We start from the raw sequence: 22,613 nt of genomic DNA, 5'->3' as shown, positions 1-22,613 counted from the left end.
AAGTTAGTTCACAAGTACATTCAAATTCAGATCTAAAGTCTAGGTAGGCCTTACGTCCTGGCAGCCGCCAGCATTTAAAAATGCCTTGATTAGAGGTACGGAATTAAATGTAGATAAGAAGTAGACACAAAATAAGACTCCGCAGAGCAGTTATCAGGTGTTTTTATCAATTGTTGCATTTAAAAAATCAAGCAATTAGGGAACACAATGTTGCAACAATGTAACCCTATTTGCAAAATAGTACTAAATAAGTTTGTCGATGTAAGACATTTGCAAAGGCGCATCCAAAACACGCTGGAAAATGCAACTGAATCTGTTTTTGGAGGCTAGAATAGGAAATGTGCATCGGTCCTACAAGTACTGAAAGCTCTTCTCCCATCTCCCTTTTCTGAAAAGCCATTTAATATATGGTTCCCAGATAGGGGACATATCAGATATTGCCTTTCAAAAGCAGCAAATATCATACCACTTCTATTGCCATCAAAGATAAACATTGATTGTTTTCAGATATTGGATTGAAAAAGCAGTCTTTATTGACATAAAGAAGCAAAAAAACATACATAAACATTACACACATAAGTACTGTGTTGCAGCACAGCCAAAACACAATACAAATGCTGTCGGTATAGTACAGTTCAAGAACTACAGTACAGGTCAGCCTACACTATAAATCATGAACTGCACTATACATTTAAACAATACAATAGTTAATAAGGCTATGGGTGTGGAGTGTAAGAGGGTGACGGAATCACAAGCCCAAAGCTTTATTGAAAGACAGACACATATAAAGGGAGGATTAATAAATACAAAGATACCCTTTACTATAGAATGTAGTCCAATCCGGTCTTTCAACTCTTCCACAACTGAAAAACGGATAGTGTTCCCAAGCCTTCCATCCTGGAATATCTTCAGTCTCTCGCCAATGAAGAAAACAATCCCTCCAGCAGACTCTTCAACCACAATACAATATCACAGCCAAAAGAGCGAGAAGCAACTACACTTGCGTTTAAACAAAATGGCTAAAACTTAGTGGAGGAAAGTGCAGTGCACCAAAACATAAGCTGACACAATCATGGAGAATGCGCCAGCATATATGCTCTTCTGTGTATATTTTCCAAACCTGCTCTTGTCCCCTCCAGTTGCTCCATGTAGATTTGACGTCTGGCAAGGTGCATAACTCACTGACAAGCAGGCACACTCCTGCATGAGTTTTCTCTCTCACTAGCTGGATGATACACATTCATTTGCATGTGCTCCACCTCCGACACACCGCCCACCCAACCACCCAGTCACCAGAGCCACCCACAAGCCAACTGGCTCCGTGATTTAATTTGCACAGTGCAGTCATCCAGGCAGCATGTCCTTCTCAATGGAATAATCTCTGGTTCCATGGAATCTTCCGCATTGGAATGCTGCGGAACAAAAAGGATTTAAACATTCAGCTTGCTAGCATTCAATGTACCTGCGGTTTGGTTCTAGCACATGGGTCTTCATCCTGTGGCCCTCCAGCTGCTGTGAAACTACACATCCCAGCATGCCCTGCCACAGTTTTGCTATTAAGGTATGCTAAAACTGAGGCAGGGCATGCTGGGATATGTAGTTCCACAGCAGCTGGAGGGTCGCAGGTTGAAGACCCATGTTCTAGCATGCCTGTTCTATGATGCATGTTCCGTGATGTCACAATCAGCTTGGAATGGGGTGTCTAGCATGCATTTGCTGACAGCCACTTGAGGCAGACACACATCAGGAGATGCAGCATATCGGAGGTCTTCGATGCCTTTCCAGCAAATGCACACCACCAGCTGCTGGTCTGGACACAAAACAATGCCCACAATTGAAGGCTCAAAATGCCCAACTACAGGATTAATGTAAGTAGTGAATTTAGGAATGAGTTTAGAAGTAGGAAATTAAGTTAGTTCACAAGTACATTCAAATTCAGATCTAAAGACTAGGTAGGCCTCACGTCCTGGCAGCACCCAGCATTTAAAAATGCCTTGATTATAGGTAGGGAATTAAATGTAGATAAGAAGTAGACACAAAAGAAGACTCCACAGAGCAATTATCAGGTGTCTTTATCAATTTTTGCATTTAAAAAATCAAGCAATTAGGGAACACAATGTTGCGACAATGTAACCCTATTTGCAAAATAGTACTAAATAAGTTTGTCGATGTAAGACATTTGCAAAGGCGCAAACAAAACACGCTGGAAAATGCAACTGAATCTGTTTTTGGAGGTTAGAATAGATGCAGGATCAAGTAGCTCAATGGGTAGGGTGTTTGATTAGAATTTAACAGGTTATAGGTTTGAATCCTGGGTATGATAGTTTGAGGTGTTATTTAATAAAGTATGTTTATATATTAGTCACACATGGCTTACTTGTACAAATGGCATGTCACCAGTTAGTGCTGACTGCTGATATGCCATTTACACAAACATGCCATGTGTGACTGTATATGCATTTAAGGAGGGCACCCCTGCAATACCACAAACCATTGAGTGTCAAGTATACTAGATATATCTTCATATCTCATGTGCTTTCTCTGAGACCAATCTTGTTATGCCCCTTCCCCACAAGGCATGCGCCTTTTGTCCATATTGCAAAAATGGGGGGGAGGGCATATAATTCTCTGTCACAGGGCACCAAAAAGTCTAGTTATGGCTCTGGTATGCATTATGTAATCTGGCAGACCATCTCTCCAACACTGGCTGGTTGGAATAGAAATCCGGTTATCTATGTGAGCAAATGACCATCAACGATTTACTCTCAAACACTAAAAAATGGACAAAAATGGTCCCCTAAACAAATTGGTTAAATTTTGGGTTTAACCAATTTGTGTAATGACCATTTTTGACCACTTTTCTAGTGTTTGGGAGCAAATGGTTAATTGACATTTGCTCCTATACATTACCAGATTTTCATTCCATCCATCCAGACTGGATAGATAGCCTGACAGATAATTGTGTAGTGTACGCCCAGGATAACTGTTAGTCATGCTTTATTTTATGGCGGCACATAAATGGGTGGACAGATCCAGGGCAAGCACTGCCCACTCATGCATAGTTGTCAACTGATGTGAAGTTCCAGGGGGCAATCTCAGTTATAAAGAGAAGTATCTGGAAATTGTCCCTAGTTAAAAAAAAAAAAAAAAAAATTTTATCAACTCCATTTATTTAGTATGATATCCCAGGTGATAGGATGCCGGCAGTCAGAACAACATACTTTATTAAATAACACATCTCAAACTACCATACCCAGGATTCAAACCTATAACCTGTTGAATTCTAATCAAACACCCTACCTATTGAGCTATTTGATCCTGCATAAAAATTGTGAACATTATATGAAGCTATTGGTACTTTGCAAAAAAAAAGAATCAGCATTACAACGCAGCAGATCCATGCAGTTTGCAGCCACACACTACATGTATCTGCTCAGCCACAATGCTGATTATTTCTTCACAAAGTACAAGGTGAGCTCCAAACAGAATTCTCTAGCTTAGAATTATACCTTTCTTTGCCAAACCTAGAAGTCGGGCCCCCCACCCTGGGATCCCCCAGAGGGAGGCCTGCACCGTCATGCGGCAGGCTTGTCCGTTTTGGAAGCAGGCTGATGGGCAGCCCAGGATTGCTTCAGTCTGGGCTTGGCAGGTCTGGAAACATGAGCTTGCTTTGGGTATGCCTGACCTTGGGTACGCTTTACCTGGAGGATGAAAGGGCCAAGAAAAGTACTTTTAGCCTTCTGCGTGGTAGGAGTCATACTAGGTAGGCAAGCTGTTTTAGCAGTAGCCAGATCAGCTACAATCTTATTGAGGTCTTCTCCAAAAGGAGATTCAACTGAGGCAGCACAAGGGAACTCTCATCTGGGGACAACAACTGCAGGGAGAACACATATTTTCAGATGAACATGGTAGGGCAGAAGGCTGCCTAATACTAAAGCACCCCCAAACAACAAATCAAATGCAACTTACTTGACAGAGATGTGCCTGAGCAACGGCCCTCCCCAGCCCTATCCCAAATCATACTTATTTTGCATAGGAGATACCATGGTCATGAAGATTGTTCTCCCAGGGTTAGGTTCATTCATTGCATTCTGGGTATGCTGACCCCTGTGATTTCCCCAAATGTGGGAAACTCGACTGCATTATTTGTGGTAGTGGGGGACTGTGTTTGTGCTTTCCTCTGGTCAGCTCTGGTAAAAGTCAGATTTCTTTGTCTCAGATCTTCCTCTAGCCTTTGTCTTCTTTCGAGAGTTCCCTTGTGCTGCCTCAGTTGGATCTCCTTCACTTGACAGGGGGGTGCCCGAGCAGCGACCCTCCCCAGCTCTAGCCCAACTCCTACTTACCTGCCAGGTGAGATACTATGATCATGAAGTTGCTTCTCCCAGGGCAAGGCTCACCCATTGCACTCTGGGTGTGCTGCCCCTGCGATTTCCCCAAATGTGGGAAACTTGACTGCATAATTTGAGTTTTCCCTGGTCGGCTCTCATGTAATTCAGATCTCTTTGTCTCAGGTCTCTCTCCAGCCTAGTTTGCTGTCTGGTTCCACTTCTTTTTTCTTGAGCCCCTCCCTTCTATACCCTTGTGCACTATCCTGACTTCTCCTCCCGTCTGCTTACTTTGTGCCTCCCAATGCACAATGCAAACTACGGGTAGTGCTGCAGGGCCCACACCCTTTTACTTGCTTTACAGAGCAGCTCTGGAGCTGTTACAGTGCCCAGCTGCTGCAAGAAATCAGCTTGAATGCTTCAGGGGCTGGGGAATGGCCAACATGAGCCCCACACCGAAGGAGGGTGGGGGTGCTTAATGCGAACTAGGGGTCATCCAAGCACCACAAAAGGCCTCCATGCCCTGCACGCTCCTTTTCTCTTTTCATATGCAGACGAGGGTTGAAGCCAACTTTGACCCACTGCTTGGATGACATCACCATATTCAAATCCATCTGCTGCAGGCCATCCCCCAGGAATGCTTGCACTAGTTGTTGCATTTGGTTTGTTGTTTGGGGGTGCTTCAGTATTAGGCAGCCTTCTGCCACCCCATGTTCATCTGAAAATATGTGTTCTCCCTGCAGTTGTTGTCCCCAGATGAGAGTTCCCTTGTGCTGCCTCAGTTGAATCTCCTTTACTTGACAGAGATGTGCCTGAGCAACGGCCCTCCCCAGCCCTATCCCAAATCATACTTATTTTGCATAGGAGATACTATTGTCATGAAGATTGTTCTCCCAGGGTGAGGTTCATTCATTGCATTCTGGGTATGCTGACCCCTGTGATTTCCCCAAATGTGGGAAACTCGACTGCATTATTTGTGGTAGTGGTGGACTGTGTTTGTGCTTTCCTCTGGTCAGCTCTGGTAAAAGTCAGATTTCTTTGTCTCAGATCTTCCTCTAGCCTTGTTCTTCTTTTGAGAGTTCCCTTGTGCTGCCTCAGTTGGATCTCCTTCACTTGAAAGGTAGTGCCCGAGCAGCGACCCTCCCCAGCTCTAGCCCAACTCCTACTAACCTGCCAGGTGAGATACTATGATCATGAAGGTGCTTCTCCCAGGGCAAGGCTCACCCATTGCACTCTGGGTGTGCTGCCCCTTGCGATTTCCCCAAATGTGGGAAACTTGACTGCATAATTTGTGTTTCCCCTGGACGGCTCTCGTATAATTCAGATCTCTTTGTCTCAGGTCTCTCTCCAGCCTAGTATGCTGTCTGTTTCCACTTCTCTTTTCTTGAGCCCATCCCTTCTATAACCTTGTGCACTATCCTGACTTCTCCTCCCGTCTGCTTACTTTGTGCCTTCCAATGCACAATGCAAACTACAGGTAGTGCTGCAGGGCCCACACCCTTTTACTTGCCTTACAGAGCAGCTCTGGAGCTGTTACAGTACCCAGCTGCTGCAAGAAATCAGCTTGAATGCTTTAGGGGCTGGGGCATGGCCAACATGAGCCCCACACCGAAGGAGGGTGGGGGTGTTTAATGCGAACTAGGGGTCATCCAAGCGTCGCAAAAGGCCGCCATGCCCTGCATATCCCTTTTCTCTTTTCATAAGCAGACGAGGGATGAAGCCAACTTTGACCCACTGCTTGGATGACATCACTTGCTGCCTTTCCAATGAAGCAAGTTTAATTTAGTAATAAGTGAAAAACCATCCCTACAAAGGTGTTAATCAGATACTTGGCTTTGTGGACACTTTTCAGAGAACAAATTTGTTAGCATAAAAATAAAGCCAGAAAATGAAGAGCTGTTTAATCACTCAATTGGATTTTTCTGCAAGCGTATTTCTTTTTCTCTGCAACCCACTGCTAAGTTGTGCTTCCTAGCTGTTCTTTTATAAAATCACTTAATCAAATCTAACTCTGATTACATCAGAGAAGGCCAGGTACCCTACACCATAAGAGGGGGTTTGAAATTTTGACTTGTCTACTTAAAGATCACCAAAATCTGATAACAAGGAAAATTACGTCCCTGGGTAGGATTGAACCACCAACCTTTTGGTTAATAACCGAACACGCTAACTGATTGCGCCACAGAGACACATTGCGAAAGTATATACTGACAAAGGCTAATAAGCATTCATCTAGAACGTTTCCTAGAAAAACTTTAAAAAGTCAATAATCTGGAGAGTTTTTGTAAGATGTTTCTTCCATCAACCAATGAAGAAACACATTGGTACTTTCCCATGATGAGTGAGTGCTTCAGGATCTCTTGCACTTACATGTGCAGCAGAGTACTGCAATGGAAGCATGCTGGGCCCATAACCCAGAGGTAGGCAGATTGAAACTATCCTCTGCTATATGCATTTTTTTTTTGTTAATTAAAGTAATCCAAAACTGGGATTGATATTTTTGCTCTTTTATTTTTACTTAAAGTACAATAACTTTTATTATTTTAATTTGTTTTAATAGTATATTGACAGTATTGTTTTCTTTCAAAAATCCACTTAATTTTCTTTACCCTATTATTCAAATGGTAATTGACAAAAACAAACTACATTGTCACCAGAAGAGCAATACAAAATGTACAAGTGATATATTAAAATCATCTTTCCAGCTTGAATTTCAATGATGCATTGGGGCAACGATTTTGTGAGAAACCTCTTCACCCTTAAATAAAGATTTTCTTAATTCCTTACCTGTGTGCTAATTAGATATCACCTTGTTTTCACATTAAACAGACTTCCACATGAGAAAGCAGCAAGGATGCAGTGGCGTTAATGTTTCCTGGTGTCAACCTGTATTATTTCAGTAGATATTGAAATGAGGATGCATATTGCTGCCTTTCCAATGAAGCATGTTTAATTTAGTAATAGGTGAAAAACCATCCCTACAAAGGTGTTAATCAGATACTTGGCTTTGTGGACTCTTTTCAGAGAACAAATTTGTTAGCATAAAAATAAAGCCAGAAAATGAAGAGCTGTTTAATCACTCAATTGGATTTTTCTGCCAGCATATTTCTTTTTCTCTGCAACCCACTGCTAAATTGTGCTTCCTAGCTGTTTTTTTTCATAAAATCACTTAATCAAATCTAACTGATTACATCAGAGTAGGCCAGGTACCCTACACCATAAGAGAGGGTTTGAAATTTTGACTTGTCTACTTAAATATCACCAAAATCTGATCACAAGGTCAATTACGTCCCTGGGTGGGATTGAACCACCAACTTTTTGGTTAATAGCCGTACACACTAACTGATTGCGCTACAGCGACACTTTGTGAAAGTACATACTGACAAAGGCTAATAAGCATTCATCTAGAACGTTTCCTAGAAAAACTTTAAATAGTCAATAATCTGGAGAGTTTTTGTAAGATGTTTCTTCCATCAACCAATGAAGAAACACATTGGTACTTTCCCATGATGAGTGAGTGCTTCAGGATCTCTTGCACTTACATGTGCAGCAGAGTACTGTAATGGAAGCATGCTGGGTCCATAACCCAGAGGTAGGCAGATTGAAATTATCCTCTGCTATATGCATTTTTTTTGTTAATTAAAGTAATCCAAAACTGGGATTGATATTTTTGCTCTTTTTATTTTACTTAAAGTACAATAACTTTTACCTTTTTAATTTGTTTTAATAGTATATAGACAGTATTGTTTTCTTTCAAAAATCCACTTAATTTTCTTTACCCGATTATTAAAATGGTAATTGACAAAAACAAACTACATTGTCACCAGAAGAGCAATACAAAATGTACAAGTGATATATTAAAATCATCTTTCCAGCTTGAATTTCAATGATGCATTGGGGCAACGATTTTGTGAGAAACATCTTACCCTTAAATAAAGATTTTCTTAATTCCTTACCTGTGTGCTAATTAGATATCACCTTGTTTTCACATTAAACAGACTTCCACATGAGAAAGCAGCAAGGATGCAGTGGCGTTAATGTTTCCTGGTGTCAACCTGTATTATTTCAGTAGATATTGAAATGAGGATGCATCTTGCTGCCTTTCCAATGAAGCAAGTTTAATTTAGTAATAGGTGAAAAACCATCCCTACAAAGATGTTAATCCGATACTTGGCTTTGTGGACACTTTTCAGAGAACAAATTAGTTAGCATAAAAATAAAGCCAGAAAATGAAGAGCTGTTTAATCACTCAATTGGATTTTTCTGCCAGCATATTTCATTTTCTCTGCAAACCACTGCTAAATTGTGCTTCCTAGCTGTTTTTTGATAAAATCACTTAATCAAATCTAACTCTGATTACATCAGAGTAGGCCAGGTACCCTACACCATAAGAGGGGGTTTGAAATTTTGACTTGTCTACTTAAAGATCACCAAAATCTGATGACAAGGTCAATAACATCCCTGGGTGGGATTGAACCACCAACCCTTTGGTTAATAACCAAACACACTAACCGATTACACCACAGAGACACTTTGCAAAAGTACATACTGACAAAGGCTAATAAGCATTCATCTAGAACGTTTCCTAGAAAACTTTAAAAAGTCAATAATCTGGAGAGTTTTTGTAAGATGTTTCTTCCATCAACCAATGAAGAAACGCATTGGTACTTTCCCATGATGAGTGAGTGCTTCAGGATCTCTTGCACTTACATGTGCAGCAGAGTACTGCAATGGAAGCATGCTGGGCCCCTTAACCCAGAGGTAGGCAGATTGAAACTATCCTCTGCTATATGCATTTTTTTTTTGTTAATTAAAGTAATCCAAAACTGGGATTGATATTTTTGCTCTTTTATTTTTACTTAAAGTACAATAACTTTTACCATTTTAATTTGTTTTAATAGTATATTGACAGTATTGTTTTCTTTCAAAAATCCACTTAATTTTCTTTACCCTATTATTAAAATGGTAATTGACAAAAACAAACTACATTGTCACCAGAAGAGCAATACAAAATGTACAAGTGATATATTAAAATCATCTTTCCAGCTTGAATTTCAATGGTGCATTGGGGCAACGATTTTGTGAGAAACATCTTCACCCTTAAATAAAGATTTTCTTAATTCCTTACCTGTGTGCTAATTAGATATCACCCTGTTTTCACATTAAACAGACTTCCACATGAGAAAGCAGCAAGGATGCAGTGGCGTTAATGTTTCCTGGTGTCAACCTGTATTATTTCAGTAGATATTGAAATGAGGATGCATCTTGCTGCCTTTCCAATGAAGCAAGTTTAATTTAGTAATAGGTGAAAAACCATCCCTACAAAGATGTTAATCAGATACTTGGCTTTGTGGACACTTTTCAGAGAACAAATTTGTTAGCATAAAAATAAAGCCAGAAAATGAAGAGCTGTTTAATCACTCAATTGGATTTTTTTGCCAGCATATTTCTTTTTCTCTGCAAACCACTGCTAAATTGTGCTTCCTAGCTGTTTTTATAAAATCACTGAATCAAATCTAACTCTGATTACATCAGAGAAGGCCAGGTACCCTACACCATAACAGGGGTTTTTGAAATTTTGACTTGTCTACTTAAAGATCACCAAAATCTGATAACAAGGTCAATTACATCCCTGGGTGGGATTGAACCACCAACCTTTTGGTTAATAGCCGTACACACTAACTGATTGCGCCACAGCGACACTTTGCAAAAGTACATACTGACAAAGGCTAATAAGCATTCATCTAGAACGTTTCCTAGAAAAACTTTAAATAGTCAATAATCTGGAGAGTTTTTGTAAGATGTTTCTTCCATCAACCAATGAAGAAACACATTGGTACTTTCCCATGATGAGTGAGTACTTCAGGATCTCTTGCAATTACATGTGCAGCAGAGTACTGTAATGGAAGCATGCTGGGTCCATAGCCCAGAGGTAGGCAGATTGAAACTATCCTCTGCTATATGCGTTTTTTTTTGTTAATTAAAGTAATCCATAACTGGGATTGATATTTTTGCTCTTTTATTTTTACTTAAAGTACAATAACTTTTACCATTTTCATTTGTTTTAATAGTATATTGACAGTATTGTTTTCTTTCAAAAATCCACTTAATTTTCTTTACCCGATTATTAAAATGGTAATTGACAAAAACAAACTACATTGTCACCAGAAGAGCAATACAAAATGTACAAGTGATATATTAAAATCATCTTTCCAGCTTGAATTTCAATGATGCATTGGGGCAACGATTTTGTGAGAAACATCTTCACCCTTAAATAAAGATTTTCTTAATTCCTTACCTGTGTGCTAATTAGATATCACCTTGTTTTCACATTAAACAGACTTCCACATGAGAAAGCAGCAAGGATGCAGTGGCGTTAATGTTTCCTGGTGTCAACCTGTATTATTTCAGTAGATATTCAAATGAGGATGCATCTTGCTGCCTTTCCAATGAAGCAAGTTTAATTTAGTAATAGGTGAAAAACCATCCCTACAAAGGTGTTAATCAGAAACTTGGCTTTGTGGACACTTTTCAGAGAACAAATTTGTTAGCATAAAAATAAAGCCAGAAAATGAAGAGCTGTTTAATCACTCAATTGGATTTTTTTGCCAGCATATTTCTTTTTCTATGCAACCCACTGCTAAATTGTGCTTCCTAGCTGTTTTTATAAAATCACTGAATCAAATCTAACTCTGATTACATCAGAGAAGGCCAGGTACCCTACACCATAAGAGGGGGTTTGAAATTTTGACTTGTCTACATAAAGATCACCAAAATCTGATAACAAGGTCAATTACGTCCCTGGGTGGGATTGAACCACCAACCTTTTGGTTAATAGCCTTACACAGTAACTGATTGCGCCACAGCAACACTTTGCAAAAGTCCTTACTGACAAAGGCTAATAAGCATTCATCTAGAACGATTCCTAGAAACATTTTAAAAAGTCAATAATGTGGAGAGATTTTGTAAGATGTTTCTTCCATCAACCAATGAAGAAACACATTGGTACTTTCCCATGATGAGTGAGTGCTTCAGGATCTCTTGCACTTACATGTGCAGCAGAGTACTGTAATGGAAGCATGCTGGGTCCATAACCCAGAGGTAGGCAGATTGAAACTATCCTCTGCTATATGCATTTTTTTTTGTTAATTAAAGTAATCCAAAACTGGGATTGATATTTTTGCTCTTTTATTTTTACTTAAAGTACAATAACTTTTACCATTTTAATTTGTTTTAATAGTATATTGACAGTATTGTTTTCTTTCAAAAATCCAATTAATTTTCTTTACCCGATTATTAAAATGGTAATTGACAAAAACAAACTACATTGTCACCAGAAGAGCAATACAAAATGTACAAATGATATATTAAAATCATCTTTCCAGCTTGAATTTCAATGATGCATTGGGGCAACGATTTTGTGAGAAACATCTTCACCCTTAAATAAAGATTTTCTTAATTCCTTACCTGTGTGCTAATTAGATATCACCTTGTTTTCACATTAAACAGACTTCCACATGAGAAAGCAGCAAGGATGCAGTGGCGTTAATGTTTCCTGGTGTCAACCTGTATTATTTCAGTAGATATTGAAATGAGGATGCATCTTGCTGCCTTTCCAATGAAGCAAGTTTAATTTAGTAATAGGTGAAAAACCATCCCTACAAAGATGTTAATCAGATACTTGGCTTTGTGGACACTTTTCAGAGAACAAATTTGTTAGCATAAAAATAAAGCCAGAAAATGAAGAGCTATTTAATCACTCAATTGGATTTTTTTGCCAGCATATTTCTTTTTCTCTGCAACCCACTGCTAAATTGTGCTTCCTAGCTGTTTTTATAAAATCACTGAATCAAATCTAACTCTGATTACATCAGAGAAGGCCAGGTACCCTACACCATAACAGGGGTTTTCGAAATTTTGACTTGTCTACATAAAGATCACCAAAATCGGATAACAAGGTCAATTACATCCCTGGGTGGGATTGAACCACCAACATTTTGGTTAATAGCCTTACACAGTAACTGATTGCGCCACAGCAACACTTTGCAAAAGTCCATACTGACAAAGGCTAATAAGCATTCATCTAGAACGATTCCTAGAAACATTTTAAAAAGTCAATAATGTGGAGAGTTTTTGTAAGATGTTTCTTCCATCAACCAATGAAGAAACACATTGGTACTTTCCCATGATGAGTGAGTGCTTCAGGATCTCTTGCACTTACATGTGCAGCAGAGGACTGTAATGGAAGCATGCTGGGTCCATAACCCAGAGGTAGGCAGATTGAAACTATCCTCTGCTATATGCATTTTTTTTTTGTTAATTAAAGTAATCCAAAACTGGTATTGATATTTTTGCTCTTTTATTTTTACTTAAAGTACAATAACTTTTACCATTTTAATTTGTTTTAATAGTATATTGACATTATTGTTTTCTTTCAAAAATCCACTTAATTTTCTTTACCCGATTATTAAAATGGTAATTGACAAAAACAAACTACATTGTCACCAGAAGAGCAATACAAAATGTACAAGTGATATATTAAAATCATCTTTCCAGCTTGAATTTCAATGATGCATTGGGGCAACGATTTTGTGAGAAACATCTTACCCTTAAATAAAGATTTTCTTAATTCCTTACCTGTGTGCTAATTAGATATCACCTTGTTTTCACATTAAACAGACTTCCACATGAGAAAGCAGCAAGGATGCAGTGGCGTTAATGTTTCCTGGTGTCAACCTGTATTATTTCAGTAGATATTGAAATGAGGATGCATCTTGCTGCCTTTCCAATGAAGCAAGTTTAATTTAGTAATAGGTGAAAAACCATCCCTACAAAGATGTTAATCAGATACTTGGCTTTGTGGACACTTTTCAGAGAACAAATTTGTTAGCATAAAAATAAAGCCAGAAAATGAAGAGCTGTTTTATCACTCAATTGGATTTTTTTGCCAGCATATTTCTTTTTCTCTGCAAACCACTGCTAAATTGTGCTTCCTAGCTGTTTTTATAAAATCACTGAATCAAATCTAACTCTGATTACATCAGAGAAGGCCAGGTACCCTACACCATAACAGGGGTTTTTGAAATTTTGACTTGTCTACTTAAAGATCACCAAAATCTGATAACAAGGTCAATTACATCCCTGGGTGGGATTGAACCACCAACCTTTTGGTTAATAGCCGTACACACTAACTGATTGCGCCACAGCGACACTTTGCAAAAGTACATACTGACAAAGGCTAATAAGCATTCATCTAGAACGTTTCCTAGAAAAACTTTAAATAGTCAATAATCTGGAGAGTTTTTGTAAGATGTTTCTTCCATCAACCAATGAAGAAACACATTGGTACTTTCCCATGATGAGTAAGTACTTCAGGATCTCTTGCAATTACATGTGCAGCAGAGTACTGTAATGGAAGCATGCTGGGTCCATAGCCCAGAGGTAGGCAGATTGAAACTATCCTCTGCTATATGCGTTTTTTTTTGTTAATTAAAGTAATCCAAAACTGGGATTGATATTTTTGCTCTTTTATTTTTACTTAAAGTACAATAACTTTTACCATTTTCATTTGTTTTAATAGTATATTGACAGTATTGTTTTCTTTCAAAAATCCACTTAATTTTCTTTACCCGATTATTAAAATGGTAATTGACAAAAACAAACTACATTGTCACCAGAAGAGCAATACAAAATGTACAAGTGTTATATTAAAATCATCTTTCCAGCTTGAATTTCAATGATGCATTGGGGCAACGATTTTGTGAGAAACATCTTCACCCTTAAATAAAGATTTTCTTAATTCCTTACCTGTGTGCTAATTAGATATCACCTTGTTTTCACATTAAACAGACTTCCACATGAGAAAGCAGCAAGGATGCAGTGGCGTTAATGTTTCCTGGTGTCAACCTGTATTATTTCAGTAGATATTCAAATGAGGATGCATCTTGCTGCCTTTCCAATGAAGCAAGTTTAATTTAGTAATAGGTGAAAAACCATCCCTACAAAGGTGTTAATCAGAAACTTGGCTTTGTGGACACTTTTCAGAGAACAAATTTGTTAGCATAAAAATAAAGCCAGAAAATGAAGAGCTGTTTAATCACTCAATTGGATTTTTTTGCCAGCATATTTCTTTTTCTCTGCAACCCACTGCTAAATTGTGCTTCCTAGCTGTTTTTATAAAATCACTGAATCAAATCTAACTCTGATTACATCAGAGAAGGCCAGGTACCCTACACCATAACAGGGGTTTTCGAAATTTTGACTTGTCTACATAAAGATCACCAAAATCTGATAACAAGGTCAATTACATCCCTGGGTGGGATTGAACCACCAACCTTTTGGTTAATAGCCTTACACAGTAACTGATTGCGCCACAGCAACACTTTGCAAAAGTCCATACTGACAAAGGCTAATAAGCATTCATCTAGAACGATTCCTAGAAACATTTTAAAAAGTCAATAATGTGGAGAGTTTTTGTAAGATGTTTCTTCCATCAACCAATGAAGAAACACATTGGTACTTTCCCATGATGAGTGAGTGCTTCAGGATCTCTTGCACTTACATGTGCAGCAGAGGATTGTAATGGAAGCATGCTGGGTCCATAACCCAGAGGTAGGCAGATTGAAACTATCCTCTGCTATATGCATTTTTTTTTGTTAATTAAAGTAATCCAAAACTGGTATTGATATTTTTGCTCTTTTATTTTTACTTAAAGTACAATAACTTTTACCATTTTAATTTGTTTTAATAGTATATTGACAGTATTGTTTTCTTTCAAAAATCCACTTAATTTTCTTTACCCGATTATTAAAATGGTAATTGACAAAAACAAACTACATTGTCACCAGAAGAGCAATACAAAATGTACAAGTGATATATTAAAATCATCTTTCCAGCTTGAATTTCAATGATGCATTGGGGCAACGATTTTGTGAGAAACATCTTACCCTTAAATAAAGATTTTCTTAATTCCTTACCTGTGTGCTAATTAGATATCACCTTGTTTTCACATTAAACAGACTTCCACATGAGAAAGCAGCAAGGATGCAGTGGCGTTAATGTTTCCTGGTGTCAACCTGTATTATTTCAGTAGATATTGAAATGAGGATGCATCTTGCTGCCTTTCCAATGAAGCAAGTTTAATTTAGTAATAGGTGAAAAACCATCCCTACAAAGATGTTAATCCGATACTTGGCTTTGTGGACACTTTTTAGAGAACAAATTAGTTAGCATAAAAATAAAGCCAGAAAATGAAGAGCTGTTTAATCACTCAATTGGATTTTTCTGCCAGCATATTTCATTTTCTCTGCAAACCACTGCTAAATTGTGCTTCCTAGCTGTTTTTCGATAAAATCACTTAATCAAATCTAACTCTGATTACATCAGAGTAGGCCAGGTACCCTACACCATAAGAGGGGGTTTGAAATTTTGACTTGTCTACTTAAAGATCACCAAAATCTGATGACAAGGTCAATAACATCCCTGGGTGGGATTGAACCACCAACCCTTTGGTTAATAACCAAACACACTAACCGATTGCACCACAGAGACACTTTGCAAAAGTACATACTGACAAAGGCTAATAAGCATTCATCTAGAACGTTTCCTAGAAAACTTTAAAAAGTCAATAATCTGGAGAGTTTTTGTAAGATGTTTCTTCCATCAACCAATGAAGAAACGCATTGGTACTTTCCCATGATGAGTGAGTGCTTCAGGATCTCTTGCACTTACATGTGCAGCAGAGTACTGCAATGGAAGAATGCTGGGCCCCTTAACCCAGAGGTAGGCAGATTGAAACTATCCTCTGCTATATGCATTTTTTTTTTGTTAATTAAAGTAATCCAAAACTGGGATTGATATTTTTGCTCTTTTATTTTTACTTAAAGTACAATAACTTTTACCATTTTAATTTGTTTTAATAGTATATTGACAGTATTGTTTTCTTTCAAAAATCCACTTAATTTTCTTTACCCTATTATTAAAATGGTAATTGACAAAAACAAACTACATTGTCACCAGAAGAGCAATACAAAATGTACAAGTGATATATTAAAATCATCTTTCCAGCTTGAATTTCAATGATGCATTGGGGCAACGATTTTGTGAGAAACATCTTACCCTTAAATAAAGATTTTCTTAATTCCTTACCTGTGTGCTAATTAGATATCACCTTGTTTTCACATTAAACAGACTTCCACATGAGAAAGCAGCAAGGATGCAGTGGCGTTAATGTTTCCTGGTGTCAACCTGTATTATTTCAGTAGATATTGAAATGAGGATGCATCTTGCTGCCTTTCCAATGAAGCAAGTTTAATTTAGTAATAGGTGAAAAACCATCCCTACAAAGATGTTAATCAGATACTTGGCTTTGTGGACACTTTTCAGAGAACAAATTTGTTAGCATAAAAATAAAGCCAGAAAATGAAGTGCTGTTTAATCACTCAATTGGATTTTTTTGCCAGCATATTTCTTTTTCTCTGCAAACCACTGCTAAATTGTGCTTCCTAGCTGTTTTTATAAAATCACTGAATCAAATCTAACTCTGATTACATCAGAGAAGGCCAGGTACCCTACACCATAACAGGGGTTTTTGAAATTTTGACTTGTCTACTTAAAGATCACCAAAATCTGATAACAAGGTCAATTACATCCCTGGGTGGGATTGAACCACCAACCTTTTGGTTAATAGCCGTACACACTAACTGATTGCGCCACAGCGACACTTTGCAAAAGTACATACTGACAAAGGCTAATAAGCATTCATCTAGAACGTTTCCTAGAAAAACTTTAAGTAGTCAATAATCTGGAGAGTTTTTGTAAGATGTTTCTTCCATCAACCAATGAAGAAACACATTGGTACTTTCCCATGATGAGTGAGTACTTCAGGATCTCTTGCAATTACATGTGCAGCAGAGTACTGTAATGGAAGCATGCTGGGTCCATAGCCCAGAGGTAGGCAGATTGAAACTATCCTCTGCTATATGCGTTTTTTTTTGTTAATTAAAGTAATCCAAAACTGGGATTGATATTTTTGCTCTTTTATTTTTACTTAAAGTACAATAACTTTTACCATTTTCATTTGTTTTAATAGTATATTGACAGTATTGTTTTCTTTCAAAAATCCACTTAATTTTCTTTACCCGATTATTAAAATGGTAATTGACAAAAACAAACTACATTGTCACCAGAAGAGCAATACAAAATGTACAAGTGATATATTAAAATCATCTTTCCAGCTTGAATTTCAATGATGCATTGGGGCAACGATTTTGTGAGAAACATCTTCACCCTTAAATAAAGATTTTCTTAATTCCTTACCTGTGTGCTAATTAGATATCACCTTGTTTTCACATTAAACAGACTTCCACATGAGAAAGCAGCAAGGATGCAGTGGCGTTAATGTTTCCTGGTGTCAACCTGTATTATTTCAGTAGATATTCAAATGAGGATGCATCTTGCTGCCTTTCCAATGAAGCAAGTTTAATTTAGTAATAGGTGAAAAACCATCCCTACAAAGGTGTTAATCAGAAACTTGGCTTTGTGGACACTTTTCAGAGAACAAATTTGTTAGCATAAAAATAAAGCCAGAAAATGAAGAGCTGTTTAATCACTCAATTGGATTTTTTTGCCAGCATATTTCTTTTTCTCTGCAACCCACTGCTAAATTGTGCTTCCTAGCTGTTTTTATAAAATCACTGAATCAAATCTAACTCTGATTACATCAGAGAAGGCCAGGTACCCTACACCATAAGAGGGGGTTTGAAATTTTGACTTGTCTACATAAAGATCACCAAAATCTGATAACAAGGTCAATTACGTCCCTGGGTGGGATTGAACCACCAACCTTTTGGTTAATAGCCTTACACAGTAACTGATTGCGCCACAGCAACACTTTGCAAAAGTCCATACTGACAAAGGCTAATAAGCATTCATCTAGAACGATTCCTAGAAACATTTTAAAAAGTCAATAATGTGGAGAGTTTTTGTAAGATGTTTCTTCCATCAACCAATGAAGAAACACATTGATACTTTCCCATGATGAGTGAGTGCTTCAGGATCTCTTGCACTTACATGTGCAGCAGAGTACTGTAATGGAAGCATGCTGGGTCCATAACCCAGAGGTAGGCAGATTGAAACTATCCTCTGCTATATGCATTTTTTTTTTGTTAATTAAAGTAATCCAAAACTGGGATTGATATTTTTGCTCTTTTATTTTTACTTAAAGTACAATAACTTTTACCATTTTAATTTGTTTTAATAGTATATTGACAGTATTGTTTTCTTTCAAAAATCCAATTAATTTTCTTTACCCGATTATTAAAATGGTAATTGACAAAAACAAACTACATTGTCACCAGAAGAGCAATACAAAATGTACAAATGATATATTAAAATCATCTTTCCAGCTTGAATTTCAATGATGCATTGGGGCAACGATTTTGTGAGAAACATCTTACCCTTAAATAAAGATTTTCTTAATTCCTTACCTGTGTGCTAATTAGATATCACCTTGTTTTCACATTAAACAGACTTCCACATGAGAAAGCAGCAAGGATGCAGTGGCGTTTATGTTTCCTGGTGTCAACCTGTATTATTTCAGTAGATATTGCAATGAGGATGCATCTTGCTGCCTTTCCAATGAAGCAAGTTTAATTTAGTAATAGGTGAAAAACCATCCCTACAAAGATGTTAATCCGATACTTGGCTTTGTGGACACTTTTCAGAGAACAAATTAGTTAGCATAAAAATAAAGCCAGAAAATGAAGAGCTGTTTAATCACTCAATTGGATTTTTCTGCCAGCATATTTCATTTTCTCTGCAAACCACTGCTAAATTGTGCTTCCTAGCTGTTTTTTGATAAAATCACTTAATCAAATCTAACTCTGATTACATCAGAGTAGGCCAGGTACCCTACACCATAAGAGGGGGTTTGAAATTTTGACTTGTCTACTTAAAGATCACCAAAATCTGATGACAAGGTCAATAACATCCCTGGGTGGGATTGAACCACCAACCCTTTGGTTAATAACCAAACACACTAATCGATTGCACCACAGAGACACTTTGCAAAAGTACATACTGACAAAGGCTAATAAGCATTCATCTAGAACGTTTCCTAGAAAACTTTAAAAAGTCAATAATCTGGAGAGTTTTTGTAAGATGTTTCTTCCATCAACCAATGAAGAAACGCATTGGTACTTTCCCATGATGAGTGAGTGCTTCAGGTTCTCTTGCACTTACATGTGCAGCAGAGTACTGCAATGGAAGCATGCTGGGCCCCTTAACCCAGAGGTAGGCAGATTGAAACTATCCTCTGCTATATGCATTTTTTTTTGTTAATTAAAGTAATCCAAAACTGGGATTGATATTTTTGCTCTTTTATTTTTACTTAAAGTACAATAACTTTTACCATTTTAATTTGTTTTAATAGTATATTGACAGTATTGTTTTCTTTCAAAAATCCACTTAATTTTCTTTACCCTATTATTAAAATGGTAATTGACAAAAACAAACTACATTGTCACCAGAAGAGCAATACAAAATGTACAAGTGATATATTAAAATCATCTTTCCAGCTTGAATTTCAATGATGCATTGGGGCAACGATTTTGTGAGAAACATCTTCACCCTTAAATAAAGATTTTCTTAATTCCTTACCTGTGTGCTAATTAGATATCACCTTGTTTTCACATTAAACAGACTTCCACATGAGAAAGCAGCAAGGATGCAGTGGCGTTAATGTTTCCTGGTGTCAACCTGTATTATTTCAGTAGATATTGAAATGAGGATGCATCTTGCTGCCTTTCCAATGAAGCAAGTTTAATTTAGTAATAGGTGAAAAACCATCCCTACAAAGATGTTAATCAGATACTTGGCTTTGTGGACACTTTTCAGAGAACAAATTTGTTAGCATAAAAATATAGCCAGAAAATGAAGAGCTGTTTAATCACTCAATTGGATTTTTTTGCCAGCATATTTCTTTTTCTCTGCAAACCACTGCTAAATTGTGCTTCCTAGCTGTTTTTATAAAATCACTGAATCAAATCTAACTCTGATTACATCAGAGAAGGCCAGGTACCCTACACCATAACAGGGGTTTTTGAAATTTTGACTTGTCTACTTAAAGATCACCAAAATCTGATAACAAGGTCAATTACATCCCTGGGTGGGATTGAACCACCAACCTTTTGGTTAATAGCCGTACACACTAACTGATTGCGCCACAGCGACACTTTGCAAAAGTACATACTGACAAAGGCTAATAAGCATTCATCTAGAACGTTTCCTAGAAAAACTTTAAGTAGTCAATAATCTGGAGAGTTTTTGTAAGATGTTTCTTCCATCAACCAATGAAGAAACACATTGGTACTTTCCCATGATGAGTGAGTACTTCAGGATCTCTTGCAATTACATGTGCAGCAGAGTACTGTAATGGAAGCATGCTGGGTCCATAGCCCAGAGGTAGGCAGATTGAAACTATCCTCTGCTATATGCGTTTTTTTTTGTTAATTAAAGTAATCCAAAACTGGGATTGATATTTTTGCTCTTTTATTTTTACTTAAAGTACAATAACTTTTACCATTTTCATTTGTTTTAATAGTATATTGACAGTATTGTTTTCTTTCAAAAATCCACTTAATTTTCTTTACCCGATTATTAAAATGGTAATTGACAAAAACAAACTACATTGTCACCAGAAGAGCAATACAAAATGTACAAGTGATATATTAAAATCATCTTTCCAGCTTGAATTTCAATGATGCATTGGGGCAACGATTTTGTGAGAAACATCTTCACCCTTAAATAAAGATTTTCTTAATTCCTTACCTGTGTGCTAATTAGATATCACCTTGTTTTCACATTAAACAGACTTCCACATGAGAAAGCAGCAAGGATGCAGTGGCGTTAATGTTTCCTGGTGTCAACCTGTATTATTTCAGTAGATATTCAAATGAGGATGCATCTTGCTGCCTTTCCAATGAAGCAAGTTTAATTTAGTAATAGGTGAAAAACCATCCCTACAAAGGTGTTAATCAGAAACTTGGCTTTGTGGACACTTTTCAGAGAACAAATTTGTTAGCATAAAAATAAAGCCAGAAAATGAAGAGCTGTTTAATCACTCAATTGGATTTTTTTGCCAGCATATTTCTTTTTCTCTGCAACCCACTGCTAAATTGTGCTTCCTAGCTGTTTTTATAAAATCACTGAATCAAATCTAACTCTGATTACATCAGAGAAGGCCAGGTACCCTACACCATAAGAGGGGGTTTGAAATTTTGACTTGTCTACATAAAGATCACCAAAATCTGATAACAAGGTCAATTACGTCCCTGGGTGGGATTGAACCACCAACCTTTTGGTTAATAGCCTTACACAGTAACTGATTGCGCCACAGCAACACTTTGCAAAAGTCCATACTGACAAAGGCTAATAAGCATTCATCTAGAACGATTCCTAGAAACATTTTAAAAAGTCAATAATGTGGAGAGTTTTTGTAAGATGTTTCTTCCATCAACCAATGAAGAAACACATTGGTACTTTCCCATGATGAGTGAGTGCTTCAGGATCTCTTGCACTTACATGTGCAGCAGAGTACTGTAATGGAAGCATGCTGGGTCCATAACCCAGAGGTAGGCAGATTGAAACTATCCTCTGCTATATGCATTTTTTTTTGTTAATTAAAGTAATCCAAAACTGGGATTGATATTTTTGCTCTTTTATTTTTACTTAAAGTACAATAACTTTTACCATTTTAATTTGTTTTAATAGTATATTGACAGTATTGTTTTCTTTCAAAAATCCAATTAATTTTCTTTACCCGATTATTAAAATGGTAATTGACAAAAACAAACTACATTGTCACCAGAAGAGCAATACAAAATGTACAAATGATATATTAAAATCATCTTTCCAGCTTGAATTTCAATGATGCATTGGGGCAACGATTTTGTGAGAAACATCTTACCCTTAAATAAAGATTTTCTTAATTCCTTACCTGTGTGCTAATTAGATATCACCTTGTTTTCACATTAAACAGACTTCCACATGAGAAAGCAGCAAGGATGCAGTGGCGTTAATGTTTCCTGGTGTCAACCTGTATTATTTCAGTAGATATTGAAATGAGGATGCATCTTGCTGCCTTTCCAATGAAGCAAGTTTAATTTAGTAATAGGTGAAAAACCATCCCTACAAAGATGTTAATCCGATACTTGGCTTTGTGGACACTTTTCAGAGAACAAATTAGTTAGCATAAAAATAAAGCCAGAAAATGAAGAGCTGTTTAATCAC

The 22,613-nt window shown here is 37.2% G+C and overlaps 4 non-coding genes across 4 annotated transcripts; all 4 read left to right on the top strand.

Annotated features, from left to right (window-relative positions):
• The first annotated feature begins 4,019 nt into the window (after positions 1 to 4,019).
• Positions 4,020 to 4,183, top strand: LOC134996164 (U1 spliceosomal RNA). Its single transcript, XR_010198871.1, has one exon. It is a non-coding gene; the product is annotated as a U1 spliceosomal RNA (small nuclear RNA).
• Positions 4,184 to 4,335: 152 nt separating this feature from the next.
• LOC134996494 (U1 spliceosomal RNA) lies at positions 4,336 to 4,498 on the top strand. Its single transcript, XR_010199185.1, has one exon. It is a non-coding gene; the product is annotated as a U1 spliceosomal RNA (small nuclear RNA).
• Positions 4,499 to 5,172: 674 nt separating this feature from the next.
• LOC134996220 (U1 spliceosomal RNA) lies at positions 5,173 to 5,336 on the top strand. Its single transcript, XR_010198926.1, has one exon. It is a non-coding gene; the product is annotated as a U1 spliceosomal RNA (small nuclear RNA).
• Positions 5,337 to 5,487: 151 nt separating this feature from the next.
• Positions 5,488 to 5,651, top strand: LOC134996363 (U1 spliceosomal RNA). The gene has a single exon (XR_010199063.1). It is a non-coding gene; the product is annotated as a U1 spliceosomal RNA (small nuclear RNA).
• The last annotated feature ends 16,962 nt before the right edge of the window (positions 5,652 to 22,613 follow it).

The sequence above is a fragment of the Pseudophryne corroboree genome, unplaced genomic scaffold (assembly GCF_028390025.1).
Source record: "Pseudophryne corroboree isolate aPseCor3 unplaced genomic scaffold, aPseCor3.hap2 scaffold_142, whole genome shotgun sequence".
Taxonomy (NCBI): Eukaryota; Metazoa; Chordata; class Amphibia; order Anura; family Myobatrachidae; genus Pseudophryne; species Pseudophryne corroboree.
The sequence above is the reverse complement of the archived record's forward strand: the minus strand, read 5'-3'. Positions and strand labels throughout refer to the sequence as shown.